Source organism: Humulus lupulus, chromosome X (assembly GCF_963169125.1).
Source record: "Humulus lupulus chromosome X, drHumLupu1.1, whole genome shotgun sequence".
NCBI lineage: Eukaryota > Viridiplantae > Streptophyta > Magnoliopsida > Rosales > Cannabaceae > Humulus > Humulus lupulus.
This window is the reverse complement of record NC_084802.1, coordinates 230,929,166-230,945,156: the sequence shown is the minus strand read 5'-3', so window position 1 is coordinate 230,945,156 and position 15,991 is coordinate 230,929,166.

Below are 15,991 nucleotides of genomic sequence, written 5' to 3'. Positions count from 1 at the left end.
GTATTTTTCAAAATTTTGTTATTTTGTTAAATCAAACCAAAGTGCTATGCTAAGTTCGGTCATGCGAACAGATGTTATAATAATATGCAAATATATTATAATATCAAAACGAATCCTTTTACACTACGAGCAGTTGCTGCTCGGATGTAATTGTTCAAATGAAAGTAAAAGCTGGCCATGCAGCAAACAAAAATTATATTGTTTTTACATCACGACCCGTAGGTCGTGTAGTTAAAAAGATGAAATATAAGCAGAAAAGACTAAGGAGCTCAAGGATTTTGAGGAGCCGGAGGATCTTGGGGAAGGTTTTGATCGACGACGCCTGCAGCCTTGTTGTCTGCCCCATCCATCCCAGCGGCCAGCGAGATTTCAAGGGAAGCAAGAACCCTTGACCTTTCTTCCTCGGCCAACTGAGCAACACAACGAGCAAGCTCGGCGTCTCTCGCATTCTCGGGAAGGTAGTCAAAGTTGGCACCCAGATTATGCTTCCAGAAATCATAGAAGCATCGAAGACTGGCACTCTTGTACCTTTCCAAGTTGCCGGCATTGGCTTTCTCCAATTCCTCAATCCGGCCCTTCAGGGTAGTAGTCTCCTGCCTGCTCGCAACCAGGTCCACCTCGAGCTGTTGGGCCGTGCGGAAGTTAAAGCAGTTGGACTCCTTAAATTGGTCCCTCTGCTCACGAACTTTCTCCAGAGACCTCTGCTTCTCCTCCAACTCCTTAGCCAGTTTGGCCTTTTCCTCAACCACCACTGCCAGTTGTTCAGCATATTTTTCCTCGGCAGCTTTAAGTTCATCCTGGTGCCGTTGCTCCAAAGTTCTGGCCTGCTCGGTGAAAACACCCGAGTGGATGCAGCCGACAATGAGGGTCAGCATGGCCTGAAGTCGGAGTAGAAGTTAGACAAACAATAAAATAAAGAAGACTTGTTTCCGCATAAAAAGTTGACTTACACTGGTGAACTCGTTCAGGGCGCGGTTCAGGATCAGGTCAACATCCATCGCCTCTGTAGCAGCCATTGCCTCTCGGCAGCGGTCGTGCTTCACAATCTTAGTGACCCTCTCCTTGAACAATTTAAATGCACGACCAGTTATGTCGCCCCCAGTTGAAGCAGGATCGACCTGCTGAGTTTGGTCGGTCGGGGCCGCGGGAGGTGTGGTTGATTCGGCTGCAGCAGGAATCTGCTGCTCACGGGGAGAGGATGGAGTCGTGGTGCCGGAGGGCCTATCCTCCGAAGGGCCTGTATTTCGAGCCTTCTTCGCCTGAGGCACTTTGCTGCTCTCCCCGTGGTGTCTCTTTCTGGTCTTCTTCTTGCTCAGGGGAGCCGCGGCAGCCTCAGGAGTGCTGTAGAAGTCGAACACATTGACGGATTCCATGTATGAAAAAGAAGAACAACAATGAACAATGAGATATCATAAATGACCAAGTATATAACATCAGAAAAAGAAGTAAAGAAAGATTGCAAAGTCAAATACCCGAGCTATTATTACTGGTCGCTATACTATAGACTCTACTAGTCTTATACTCACTCTATAACATGAAGAAGTCTGGACCTAAATTTGGAGCATGTTTAAAATTGCCGTCCCCGTCGAATAGGTGACAACAATGAAGTCGAACACATTGACGGATTCCATGTATGAAAAAGAAGAACAACAATGAACAATGAGATATCATAAATGACCAAGTATATAACATCAGAAAAAGAAGTAAAGAAAGATTGGAAAGTCAAATACCCGAGCTATTATTACTGGTCGCTATACTATAGACTCTACTAGTCTTATACTCACTCTATAACATGAAGAAGTCTGGACCTAAATTTGGAGCATGTTTAAAATTGCCGTCCCCGTCGAATAGGTGACAAGGAATTGGCAAGTTATCTAATAGTGAAATAACTGTACCATTATCATCCAAAGACTCATCCGAATGTTCGACCGACCGGCTTGGGCTGATGGCCTCTCTACTGGAGGAGTGCCAACATGTTCCCTGATCGTGACCCTAGTCGGTCTCCTTCGTGGAGGCGACGCTGGAGGTTGCTGCTCGGGTTCCTCCTCAGCTGTGGCACTCCCTGCAGCTGACTACCTCGTGTCCTGATAAGGGGCCAGGAGGCCAACCAACCTAAGGTTAGCCTCAGTAACCAGATATTTGACGCTATTTTCTACGTCAGTCATGCTGGCTAGGAGCGCCGATCTCAACTCCATGTCCGGAGTTAGGTCTGGTCACATCCATGGGCCTGGAAGACATTAACAATTTAAGAAAATATGGAGGGGAACACTAAGTGAAGAAGTAACAGCCAGTGATACGAAAGTTTTACCTCCTTGTGCGAAGGCCAGGTTGTCTACGATCATGTCAGTTGTGAGGAAGTACTCCTGGTAGTACCTCCCCACATTTGATATGTGGGTGGTGTCAGTCAGGAAGGTGCGCCCGGTTTCCTGATGACAGAAGTGAAAAAACCCCGTGCCTTCTTGGTTGGGGTTAGATTTGAGGTTGAACATGTAGTTGACCTCATGAGGCATTGGCACAAGCCACTTCTTGTGGCTATACAGGATATAGAGTGCAGCGAGCATCCTATATCCGTTTGGGGTTATTTGAAAGGGGGCAACTCCAAAATAGTTGGCCACCCCTTGGAAAAATGAGTGAAGAGGCAAGGTAGCCCCTGCCTCGATGTGAAACCTCGACCAGGCGCTGAAGGCGCCTCCGGGTAGGTTCACCCTTTGGTCTTGGTTAGGTCTGACTAGGGTCACCCCCGTGAGACCGTACTTCCTTATATAATTGGCGATCATTCTGATCGTCACTCTGCTCTCAGGAACTAAATGCCACTCAACATCTGGCTGAGCGACATGTTGGGGTCAGGAGCATTTTCATCTCGACCACTGGTTGAGGGAGCATCAGCCCTTGGAGCAGGCTGATGAGAAGGATCGGAGGTTCTCCTTTTCTGGGCTTTGGTTTTGGTGCGAGCCATATTTTGAGCAGAGACAAGTGAAGTGTTTGGATTGGCACGAGAAATGGAATTTCGGGAATCAGTGACGATGGTTGTTCTTCGCCCTCGAGCAGTTGAGCCAATAGATCATCGTCTATAGGTCTTTCTCCTCCCCACGGATCTTGCATGTAAACTACAAACAGAGAAAGGAGGAGATAAGACACACAACCTGGGAGCTTATGTTGAAAGTTGGAATAACATTGCTCGCGTCTACGACCAGCAGCATTCTAACGGTAACACTAAGTTCTATGCGAGCAGTTTGAAAAACAGATCAAAAAGCGAAAATAAAAAGTTTTTGGGAAAAAGCTTTTTCTACTCCGAAGGGGCGGGAAAAACCCAGTTTTTCAGCTAGCCTAAAAATCGAATTCTTACTTCGATTTTACGCCCTAAACTTATGATCTTGACTATCAAACTAGCTCCTAACTCCTACAGAGCAAAACTACACTACCCTATCAAGCATCAATCAACATTCCCACAGTCCTCATGCATTTCTACCCAAGAACACAAAAAGTTTCAGAACTCAAAATAGTCGTATAGCAGTATGCATGGCATGTCAAAGGGCTTAACAGTTGAAGAAATTTACCTAGATGAAGGTTGGAGATTCTGAAATGAAGCGACTTTGGACGAGCGAACGAAGGATCCTTAGAACAGCGACGGAAGACCTTCGAAGTTTTGAGCTCTGAGATGGAGTTCTTGAGGGTTCTTGGCAAGAAAATGGCGAGTAAAAAGTTAAAAGGTAAATGTTAGGATTATTTATAAAGGCTGAGATATGTTGAAAATGGGTAATCATGAGTTACCTTTTTCAAGGCATGGGGAGTGTAATAGTCGTCAGAGGGATTACTTGGAAACTGAAAATGTGTGATTAGACGTGATTAGGTCACAGTTTTCGAGAACGCACGAGGGGCTTTGACAGATTTCGTGGGGCATACGAAAGGTTAGTTTCCTAAGTTTACTTGTTGCTGGTCGCAATAAATAAACTTGGGGGGCAAATGTTTATCCAAAAAACAGCTATTGATGCGTGGCAAGAATTTTCGATACGTGGCCGATACGTGGCAGAGATACTGCTCGCCTATCAACCAGAGATATTTCCGTATGAGAAGTTCAAGTTTTATATACGACTAGCCTGGTCGTATACTTCGTTTATTTTTGAATAAATCTGTACAGTTGTAGTGATATTCGATAATATCTCCTCATTATGACCTGAAGATCCTTTCATTAAGGAAAGATATGACTAATTGACTCATGTAACCCACCTTGAGCCTATAAATATACAAGAAATAGCTCAAGGGGGGATCTTTTTGACCTTTTTCCGAATTGCACTACTATTATCCATCATTTGTATTGTTTTCTCCTTCTAAAGTCTGTGAAACTCAGGAACCCTAGTTCTTTGATCACACCTTTGAAGCTCAATATTAATAATAGTATCAAGTGGACGTAGGTCACTACCAATCACTGGGGCCGAACCACTATAATTCTTTGTGTTCTTTATTTCCCATTAGATTGTTTTCTCAAGCTTTGTACTATTTTTCTGTCATTTTCTTGACTCCGTGTCGTTGACCAAAAGTAGGGTCAACACAAGGAAATGTGCATGACTTGGGACTTATCATTGATTCTATTAAGGTATATGAATTGGAATTGAGCAATATTATTTAGTTTTGAGGAATTACAGATGCTAAGTATATATCTTTGATTTGTGACTTATTAAATTTAACAATTTGGTGATCACATAACTGTGATAATATTAATTTTAAATGTATATATGATGAAAGTGATCCCAACTTTATTAGTATCATTTTCTATATAATTATAGAAGTTATTCCATTATTTTTGGACTTATGATTATTGTAGTTTATAGTATAAACTAACGGATTGCTTATAAACATTATTTTCCAACAATGGTCAAAGTTTGACTGTTGACCATACAAGTTATGGATATTACACATCTGTCCTTGAGTCGTGACTTAAGGAGCTTATTTTGAGCATTCCATTGAGTGAGTATGCTGATGAGGATCGCTGGCAATGGCTTAAAGAAGCTTCAGGAAGTTATTCTGTTCGTAGTGCTTACAATTTGCTCCAAGAAATCAAGGGTCGCTTAATTGTATCTACTAGTTATGAGTTTTGGAGGAAATTATGGAATTTAAAAACTCCTCCAAAGGCTAAGAACCTCTTATGGCGAGCTGTGGATGGGTGCCTTCCTACAAATGTTCAGTTACATTCTAAACGGGTTGATGTCTCTCCTTTGTGCCCGTTATGTAACTTGGATGCTGAGACTATTTGTCACAACTTAGTGGCATGTAGTTTTGCTCAGAATTGTTGGGGTTATGCTATTATTTCGAGGCTTCCTGGTGTGCATTCGAATTTTGGAGAATGGCTTCAATTTTGGGGAGTGGCTTCAAGCAGTTTTTGGTATTGGCAGTGCTGAGACAATTTTGGAGGTAGGGGTGCTGTGTTAGGAAGTTTGGAGGGCCCATAATCTGGTTTGGAACCAGAAATTTTTGACTGTTTTGGACGTTGTTTTGTCTGCAAGATCTCATTGTAATCATTGGTTATCTGCTCAGTTCACTTTTGGCTCCATCTCTGAGTATGCTACGACAAGGAGAGGGGGATGAGCAATGGACTCGACATGCTTTTAATAGTGTTAAGATTAATGTGGACGCTGCAATCTTTGATGGAGATAGAAAGTATGGCGTGAGACTGTGATGGTCAATTTCTAGAAGCTTTTTCGGTTTTGAAGGTGGGCAAGGTGAAGGCAGCAGTGGCTGAAGCTCTTTCAGTCAAAGAAGCATTAAGTTGGATTCACCAAAACATGGCAATCGGTTACCATTGAGACCGATTGCTTGAATGTTGTTCAAGCTCTTCGGAATTCTGCTGTAATGACCTCTTATTTTGGGCTTATAATTTCAGATTGTTAGCTTTTATTGAATAGTTTGTCTAATGTTTATGTCATTTTTGTAAACTGGTCTCCTAAAAGAATTGCTCACTTCATTGCTCTGGCTTCTAGTTATCATGTTGGTCGTATTATTAGAGGGAGTGACGTTACCTCTGTTTTGTTGCCTAACTTGTTGGAGGACAACCAAAGTTAATGAAGTTGAATCTATATTTAAAAAAAATTATTGATATATATATAGGTAATTTAAATTATATATAATTAAGCAGGCCTATATATAATATGGCATATGCCACTTACTAGAACTTAATTAACAAGGGAGTGCCACACTTAGAGCTAATTAATCTACACTGATGCAGTACGTTGCCTATAATTGTTTTTCTTTTTCTTTGTCCTAGACAAAAAAATTGAGCTTTTATTGATGTAATAAATTTTAAAGAAATAAAAACTAATTAAGCATGTACAAGTTCCGAAGTTTGGTGCTCTATATTCATGTTCTTATATCTTATATTATTCATGTACCGAATGTTCATATATATATAACGTACGTACATCGTGAATATCAAAGAAAATGAAATAATGAACATAATATATAGTAGTTGTTACTGCCAAATTCTTATATATGTACGCCTACTTATTTCTACCCATGAATTTGCTTTTTGAACCCTTTCTTTTTTTCTTTTTGTTGCTCGACAAACTTAAAAAAAAGCTACATTAGATCTTAAAAAGCAACTGGGTTGCCACACTGGAAGCCTTGTGGCAAAACACCAACTCTCTTCTCTATTAATTACAATATATAAGCTAATTAACTAATTAAGCTAGCTAGCTATGAGCACTTAAATTTTTCCTCTGCTGGGTTATTTTTAGAAGAGCACTTCTACAATAATCTGAGAATAATTAGCTTATATCTATTTCTTGAATATTATTGTGTCCATACCCACGCAATAGTACGTACGTAATTAAGCCAATTAATTGATAAATTACTCGTAGTAAATTAATCTTGACCCACAGATTAAATTATTTATTAACTACTTGTTGTATACATATATACTTATACATTCATCTCAGCTCAGCCATTGTTTGTGCTTCTAGCCTTGGAAACGCTACTGGAGAGGGTAAGGGTTTGCCCCAATTTATATATTGAGAGTGTATCCAAAGGATTTTTGGTTTAACAAATATTTTCGGTTAATTTTAACAGAACATTTTTAATATTTAACCGAACATTCATTAATTAAGTTACAACTAAAATATTTACCATTTGATATAGTAAAATTAATAAAAAAAAAATAAAAAATAATACGTAAAAGTTAAGTTACAACTACATATTTAATATTTGATATAATAATAAACGGTATATTTCTATTTATTTGATATAATAAAAATAATTAATTATATTAATATGTTATATATATAATTCAAGTCCTGTAGCCTGTTTTTATGACATATATATAGTTAATATATTTTTGTGTGTTTTAATGAATAATGGAATACATGGTTACTATTTAGATTAATCTAAAATGTTGTGTATTCAATCCGGATAGTCTTATTTCTAGCATATTTCTTCTATTTGGAAATTGAGAACCCACCAAGTAATTGATTTGTTTGTGAGGTTGTAATGTTAAATATTATTTTACACATTGAATTTTAAGGCCATGCTATTTGGGTGGTTGGTGAAATAAAATTGAGTAGAAATATGTCCTTATCGATAACCAATTTAATTTTGCTATTGAAATTGTTGAAGATGTTGTTGGCTTTTAACTTCATCAGCTTATGGAGATTATATATATATAGGGAGCGACTACAACACATCATTTTTTTTTTTTTTGCAATATCGGTGCATCCTTTTTCTATTTTAGCACCTGAATAGTTATAATCCCAATTTTTTTTATATAATGGTGTACATTATAGCTATCTAGTACATCCTACAAATTTTTAAGAAATTCTGAATAAATTATGGTATCGAAACAGATCTAAACTGTCTGTTGCACGCGTGTAAAATTTGACAGTTTGAACCATGTTTTCGGCTTCGTAAACTATTCAGAATTTTTTGAAAATTTGCAGGATATTCTAAATACCTACAATGTACACCGTCATATAAAAAAGGCTATTTAGGATTTTTACCCCCCGAACTATTACCACTACCGTATCGTGCCCCCTAATTTTTTCAGGCCGTTAAAAATTCCCCCCGAAATATTCACAGTAATGTAAAGAAGGACTTCCGTTAACTTTCAACACAGAATGCTGACATGGCTCTTTACATGCTGATGTGTCTTGGCCATGTCAACGCCATGTGTGTAATTTTATTGTTTTTAAATATGGTTTTTATTTTTTTTTAATGTATAAAAAATGGTTTAATTTATTAATTCTATTTTTTAGGGTTTAATTCATTAATTTTTAATATGATTATAAATTTTTTAATTTTAAAATTACACACATGGCGCTGACATGGCCAAGACACATCAGCATATAAAGAGTCATGTCAGCCTTCTGTTAGCCACATGTGTTGAAAGTTAACGGAAGTCCTTCTTTACATTACTGTGAATATTTCGGGGGGAATTTTTAACGGCCTGAAAAAATTAGGGGGCATGATACGGTAGTGGTAATAGTTCGGAGGGTAAAAATCCTAAATAGCCTATAAAAAAATTTGGGATTATATCTATCCAGGTGCCGAAATAGAAAAATGATGCATTGGTGTTGCAAAGAAAAGGATGCGTTATAGTCATTCGGCGGGGGCCTCCGCCACTAATAAGTGTGACATCCGCCGCAATTTGTCGCTATTAATGCTTATTAGCGGCGGACTGACACACCCGCTGCTGATATAATATTATTAGCTCTGTCGCTAATACATTTGTCAGATGTATTATTATTAGCCGCGGGGTCCGCTGCTAATATTGTTTTTTAAATATATTTTAAAATTTATTTGAAATAAATTAATATTTATTAAATTTAATTATTTTTAAAAATAATTCATAATAAAATTTAACAAAATAAGCATTTAATTAATTTAAACATAACTAACATTAAAATTAATGTGAATAGTTTTAATATTTATCAACCTAGCTAATATCACTATTGTCATTAAAAATAAATACAGTATTAATTAAATCCAAATACATAAACTAATAACTAAATAAAATCATTAAGATTAATATTGAAATTGTCCTCATCTTCAACATTTTGGTGTGGCTGTGAGAGCGACGGCTGTGGCGGTGAGGGCGACGACTGTGGCTGTGGCTGTGGCGGTGAAGGAATATAAGGTGGCTGTGATGATCGTCCGAGCGTGAGGTCCCCAAACTGATCTCGAGGCTGTGGTTGTGACCCGCCCCCAAACTCACCATATCTCACATATGGTTGCTGCGACGAACCTCCAACCTCCCCATACCTAACATTAGGTAGCGGAGGCTGCATTGATCCTCCTTGAAAATCGGTAAAGCTAAAATATAGTGGAGGAGACTGGGAAGAGCGTCCAAAAATGTATTGGTTTTGATATTGAGGAGGTTGTTGCGACGACACATGTGGCAGATACGGTGGATGAGGCTGGTACTGCTGCTGTGGCGGTGTATGAAGGTCAGGATTGACAGTGTTACTTTGAGAAGATGAACCACATTCGGATTGTGGTGGCAAATACCTCTGCAGAAAACTGTCAAACCGTGGGTCATACAGATTATTGGGTTGCTCAGGTACCACCTTCTGAAGCATCTCACGGATTGCCTTCATCATCAGAGTCATAGTAGTCATATCTTCATTAGGTGTAGCAGTAGTATTTGCTTGGGACTGACTTTGATCTGTAGAGCTAGAGGTTGTCTTTCTTGCCTTCCCTTTCGCCCTATAACCCACTCCTCTTTGGTAGTCAGATCTCTCCCCGAGTACTTTACTTAGTATCTTGTATTGATCGACCGGGGACGAATCAATGCCAGATACATTAAGAGATGCCTCACTCTGCTGTTGACTCTGCCTCTCAAGCTGTGACCTCTGAACCTCTGCCGCCATTTTTTCCTGTATAAAGATAACATTATAAACAAAAATTAGAAACATTAGAAACAAGAAAACAATACTATTCACTTACATAATCTTGTTGAGCTGCCTCATTGACAAAATGTTTTCTCGATTTTTTTATATGAGCGTCCTTCCAAGCATCAACAACATGCGCATCTGGGTTCTCCTATACAAATGTAAACAAAATGTTTCAGAATGTGTTATTTTATAAAATTAAATTACATCTTCACTTACATATTGGTGACGCTTAGCTGCCAACGACTTTGTGCCTTGTGTTGTTACATACTTCATTTGTTTTCTGTTTGCTTGATTTTTAGCAGAACGAGCCAAAAAAATTTCGCTAAAAAATAATTCACAAATATTCTGCCAAGCCTCCTTAGTGCAATGGTCAGGTGGCTTAGAGAGGACATTCTCCAAATCTTCTAGTCCAGCCTAATGACTTTTGAAGTGTTTATGTCTATTGTTCTTTCTCTCGCGATATCTTTCGCCCATCTCCTTGTTGACAGTTGCCAAAACTGACTCACGTTGTGGATGACCGTCTATATTACAGTAATACTGCATTAAGAAAAAAAATTAGATGACTTTGTAAATAATGGAAATAAATAATGAAAAGTACAAGATTTGTAATTTTTTTACCCTCATACGATTAAGCACTTGATCCTTAAACTATTGAGGTACATCAGCAAAATCCAAATAATGTCCCGGACACAAAATGGTAACTAGAGTGCCCAACATACGAATAAAAGCTTGATCCTCCTACCCAACCACTTTGTTGGTCACAGGATCAAGCTCTAGATCCAATGGTTTCCCGGCTTTTTTCCTTCGTTCTTCAAGAACATTATTACTAGCAAGGCCACGACCTTTTCTTCTCGTCGGCGGGGCTTTAAAATTTATTAACAATAATTAGTATTAGTATTGATGTTATATTTATCTAACAATATAATTTCTAAAAATAATTTTGATATGCAATATTTAACCTGACTCGCAAGATGATGGTACCCTAGAAGGATCTGGCGGGTCTTGACCCCCACCATCTCCGCCGTGATAAGTTGCTATATCAGCTGACATTATACTTCAGTTTAAAATTTATTAGTTAGTAATTAGCATTAAAATAGAAGTATATCACATTCAATTCATAATAATAATGATTACAAAAAAACTTTATTATATTTAAATATATAGTGCTGTTACACAAATAGAAAAACTAAACAGAGTAATCACTATCATTTCCATTAGTAATCGGAGACACATTTTCATCTTCACAAAGCTCAACTAACAATTCATCCTTTGCATCTGCGACTTCCTCATGTTCTGACATATCAGCTTCGTTGTCACCCTCTTCATCAGCTCCAACATATGCTGTAGGTTGATCAGATTGCATAATCAACTCTCCGAGGTCCACAGTCAGCACAAAATTTGATGAACTTGTTTCATGTACAACATTAATAACATCATTAGAATTGTCCTTGGTCCCAAATCTGTCGATGATTCACATCTTCTACAACTTTCCAATCACGACCTCTAAGTAAATCATCGAGATAGAAAACTTGCTTAGCTTGAGTAACAAGTATGTACGGCTCATCTTTGTACCATTCACCATTGACATTTATACTGGTGATATTATTTTCAATGACTGTTTTCTTCATTCTAGGATTTGTATTAAACCATTTGCACTGAAATAATGCCACTGAATATGCACCAGTGAAAGATAGTATCACTACTTCTTCAAGCGTGCCGTAATAATTAAAACCTTCTGTTCCGGCAACAGACACTCCACTATTCTGTGTGGTGCGCTTTTTATCTCGGTCGTGTGCAATAAATCGAACACTATTGAATGTACAACCTTGGTAAAAGGTTGACAAATGATCTGACCCAGATGCTAAAGCTAACAATTCATCACTATTTTCCAAAGACCCAAACTTGTGCAAGTCATATATCTAAATACATAAAATGGTATTAGATTCACAAAATATATCATTAATAAAATGACTGTTCAAAGTTCAAAGTTCAAAGTTGAAAGCTACCTTTTTATGAAACCACGAACGAAATTTTTTCCTATGCAAACGATCATGATCACCATCTGGGTATTTTTGTTTAATCTCTTGTAGGTGTTCGTTGTTAATTAGAATAGTGTTACGATTCTTGATAAAAAAAACTGATAATAACCACACATGTTCTAATTTATAAGGGAATAAACTTACTCTAAATAAGGCTCAATTTCAGGAGAATTCTCAAGTATGAACCACTCAGCTATTTCACGAGTGTTATGATTGAGAGGCTTCAAAGTTCCCTTTGTGAGTGGACGACATTGAGATTGGAAAACTTTAAGGTTTCGTGGGATATAAGTTGAATCTTCATTTCGATCAAGACGGTTAAATCTTGTTTCAATGTCTTTGAAATACATTGAACAAAAGGTCAAAGCCTCATCTGCAACATAGCCTTCGGCGATCGACCCTTCAGGGTGAGCTTTATTTCCCACATAATTCTTTAATTTTTTCATGTACCTTTCAAAATGATACATCCACCTCATAAATACTGGGCCACCCAATATAGGTTCTTCTAACAAATGTAATACCAAATGAATCATTATGTCAAAAAAAGCTGGAGGAAAAATCAACTCCATCTTGCACAATATCTGAATAAGTTCATTTTGTGCTTCCTCCATATCTTTAACATTTAAAGTCCTCGAACATATTTGCCTGAAGAAATTGCACAATTCTGTAATAGTGGTCGATATAGATTTTGGAAGAAACTTGCGAACACCGAGAGAAAGTAATCGTTGCATTATCACATGAAAATCATGTGACTTCAACCCAAGAATATTTGTATCATTCTTGGACACTTTTTTAACGACCTGAATTTGCTAATCGGGCTTAGGGCCTTGATTAGTGTGCCTGGAGGGCAATAAATTCTTTAATATGCTAATATGTGGATTTATGTGAATATATGATAATGTTGCATGTTTAGTTGAGTTAAATGTGCATGTGGGCCCCGTCTGGATATTAGGGGCATAAGTGTCATAAATGTGATGAATGTTATATATATGTGATATGTCTGTGCAGCACGATCTGAGACAGTCCGGGGGAGCGGTTAGCCAGAAAGTCACAACGGGGTTGAGATTCTGACTCGGGGCGAGTCGAGGGGTAATTTGGGTACTAGGTGTGTTATGGGATTATCGGGACATGAAAATAAATATTTGGAGATATATTTGAGGATAGAATGTCTAGGCGGGAATATTGGGGAAATTTACCATTTTTCCCTCGGGGACGTTTTGGTACCCCGAGCCTTGAGGTAACCATATAGACTTAAGATGAATAAAACAAAAAGGAGGAATTAATTAGAAGCTTTGGGAAACCGACCTATACTCCTCCTTCTGAACTAAGGATAACTTCTTATTATTCTCTCTTTCACCTTCTCTACTCTAAGGAATATCAAAGGTGAACTTTGGTGGAACTAGTCAGGAAATTGAGGACTTTGGGCTGTTGGAGTTAAGGAGCTAGGAGCTTGGGGATTAAGGTTCAACTTCAGAGGTTTAATTCAGCAAGAGGTAAGCTCTACTATGGGAATTATGCTTGAATTTCAGTTAAGTTTTGAGGTTATGCATGTGGGTGGAATCTGATTGTTCTTGGGGGTTTTAGTTGAGTTTTGGAGTAGATTTTGGTGGGTTATGATGTTGAAACTGAGCTAGAATATTGGTGTTGAATATCTGGAACTGCTAGCTTGATTGTAGGATGAACTGGTCTGAAGAAAATGCAGGAAAAAGATGAAAATTCTAGGTTTGGAGGTGAGGGCCGCAACCCTAGGAGAGGTGTGCGCGCGGCCATGGGTGGCCGAGAAGTTTCATGCGCGCCATGGCCCGTGTGGGGGTCAGTGAGGTGCTAGCCTCTGTTTTGAGGCTAGCTGCGGCGCTTGTGGGTAGGGTTGTGGCTCTTAGTGCCAGTTAGTGTTTTTAAGAGTGTTTAGGCTTGGGAACTCAATGGTTAGGGCTCGGGATGGATTTTATCACCCGGATTGATAGAATTCAAGGACCCGGAGGTTAGGGTTATGGCTCAAAGTTATTTATTGGATTAGAACTTGATGGATGGATGGATATTTTTAATGTGTTGTGACTAGGGTTTCGGCGAGGCTCAAGTTAGAGGACTGTGCTCTGGACGTCGGTGCTTGGAGAGCTCGGGACTCAGGTAAGAAAACCCTTGTTTCCATAGAGCTTGTATGCAGGGCTGAGCCCAGTGTGTTTGAATAGAATTGGTATGCAGGGCTGAGCCCAATATGTTAGAACTGCGGGGCGTAGCCCTTTAACTGAATATGTTAGAATTCTGTACTTGCTTGCTATGCTATGGATGCTATTATGTAAATGATCGGCAAGAGCCGGGAACGGTGTAGGCCGAGGACACCAGAGGCTGGGAACGGCGTTAGGCACGTTGAGTGCAAGGCTGAGAACGGCAAGGGGCCGGTAGCAGCGTTGAGCACGAGGAGTGTGAGTTGCCAGGGCGAGTGCCTAAAAGGATACCTGGGATATCCTCACGGCGTGGTCCGCGAACCCAGGACTTGGTAAACGCCTGGGACGGCTAGGCCGTATGTGTTTAGCCATTGGTGGCCTGTTTATATGCTTAATCTGTGTGTTGCATATGTTATCTGTTTGTGGGTTTTCTTGCTGGGCTTCGGCTCACAGATGCTCTGTGGTGCAGGTAAGGGTAAGGAGAAGGCCAACCAACCATGAATGTAGCAGGCGTGAGGCGGTGTGTACATGTTTGGCCAGCCTGGCTGCCACAGCCAGAGGATTTTGGGAGATGGTTGCAAATAAACCTAGATTTTGTCGTTTAGTCGACCTAGTTTAATGTATATGGCAATTATTATTTCTTAAGTTTTTCCTTTGTTTATGGCTTAATTACACTACTTGACCTAAAACCTCAATTAGCGAGTTGAAAGCACGTTTTTTTTAAACTCACTTAGTAACGGCTCTAAGGAGGTAGGGCGTTACAACTTGGTATCAGAGCGAGCCAAGGTTATTAGTTCTGGAGATTGACCAAACATGTACACACCCTGTCAAAGACAGGCTTAACTCAGGTTTGGTTGGTAAGATTGGCTAATATGTATGAATAAGTGTATGAATGCCCTGTTTGCCTGCTTATCTTATATAGAGCATGATGAATGAGTTAACATATGCATGATGCTAGGGCATGGCCCGTTGTGTGTTATATGTTATATGAGATATTATTGTGGATGACTGATGTGCTTGGGAGGTGGTTTTTGGGATGTTGTTATCATGCCTAATGAGCAGTGTCGTTGGTTGCAGGCATATTTGTTGAGATGCCTCGACAATCAGCTAGACTCCGCGGCAGTAGGGCCGAGGATGACTACCAGGGTCAGGACCCTCCACCTGCCCCACAGAATTGGCAAGAGATGTTTGCCGAGATGGAAGCGAGACTACAGCGAACAGAGGAAGAGTTGCGACAGTTAAGGCGGCAGGTTCCGCCTCAGGTCACTGGGTTGCCAGTGCAGCAGGTTGCAGTGCCAGTGTCAGTGTAGTCTACTGAAGAGAATAAGTGGGAACCTTTGTATGAGAGGTTCAGGAAGCAGCATCCTCCCACCTTCGAGGGTGGATCAGACCCACTGCGGGCAAAGCAGTGGATGAATATGATTGCCTCAATTCTGGATTTTATGAGAGTTCAGGGGAATGAGAGGGTAGCCTGTGCTAGCTACATGTTTAGAGTGGATGCCCGCATCTGGTGGGACGTGGTGGTTCAGAGAAGGGATGTATCAATTATGACCTGGGAAGAATTTAGAAACTTGTTTAATGAGAAGTACTATAGTGTGGCAGTGCGAGCTGCGAAGGTTGATGAGTTTGTCAACCTGAATCAGAATCGATCGACTGTGACAGAGTATGCTATTAAGTTTGATAGATTGGCAAAGTTTGCGCCAGATTTAGTGCCGACTAATGCGGTAAGAAGGGACAGGTTTGTGCGGGGATTGAATGTTATGATCGCCCGCGATGTGAATATTACTTTGGATCCAGAGACTACTACTTATGGCCAAGCTGTGGACAAGGCCCTTACTGCTAAGAGGACTGAGGATTAGATTTGGAAGGATAGTGCTGTTAGGCACGATGCCAGGAGGACAGTGCCTCCTTTTGT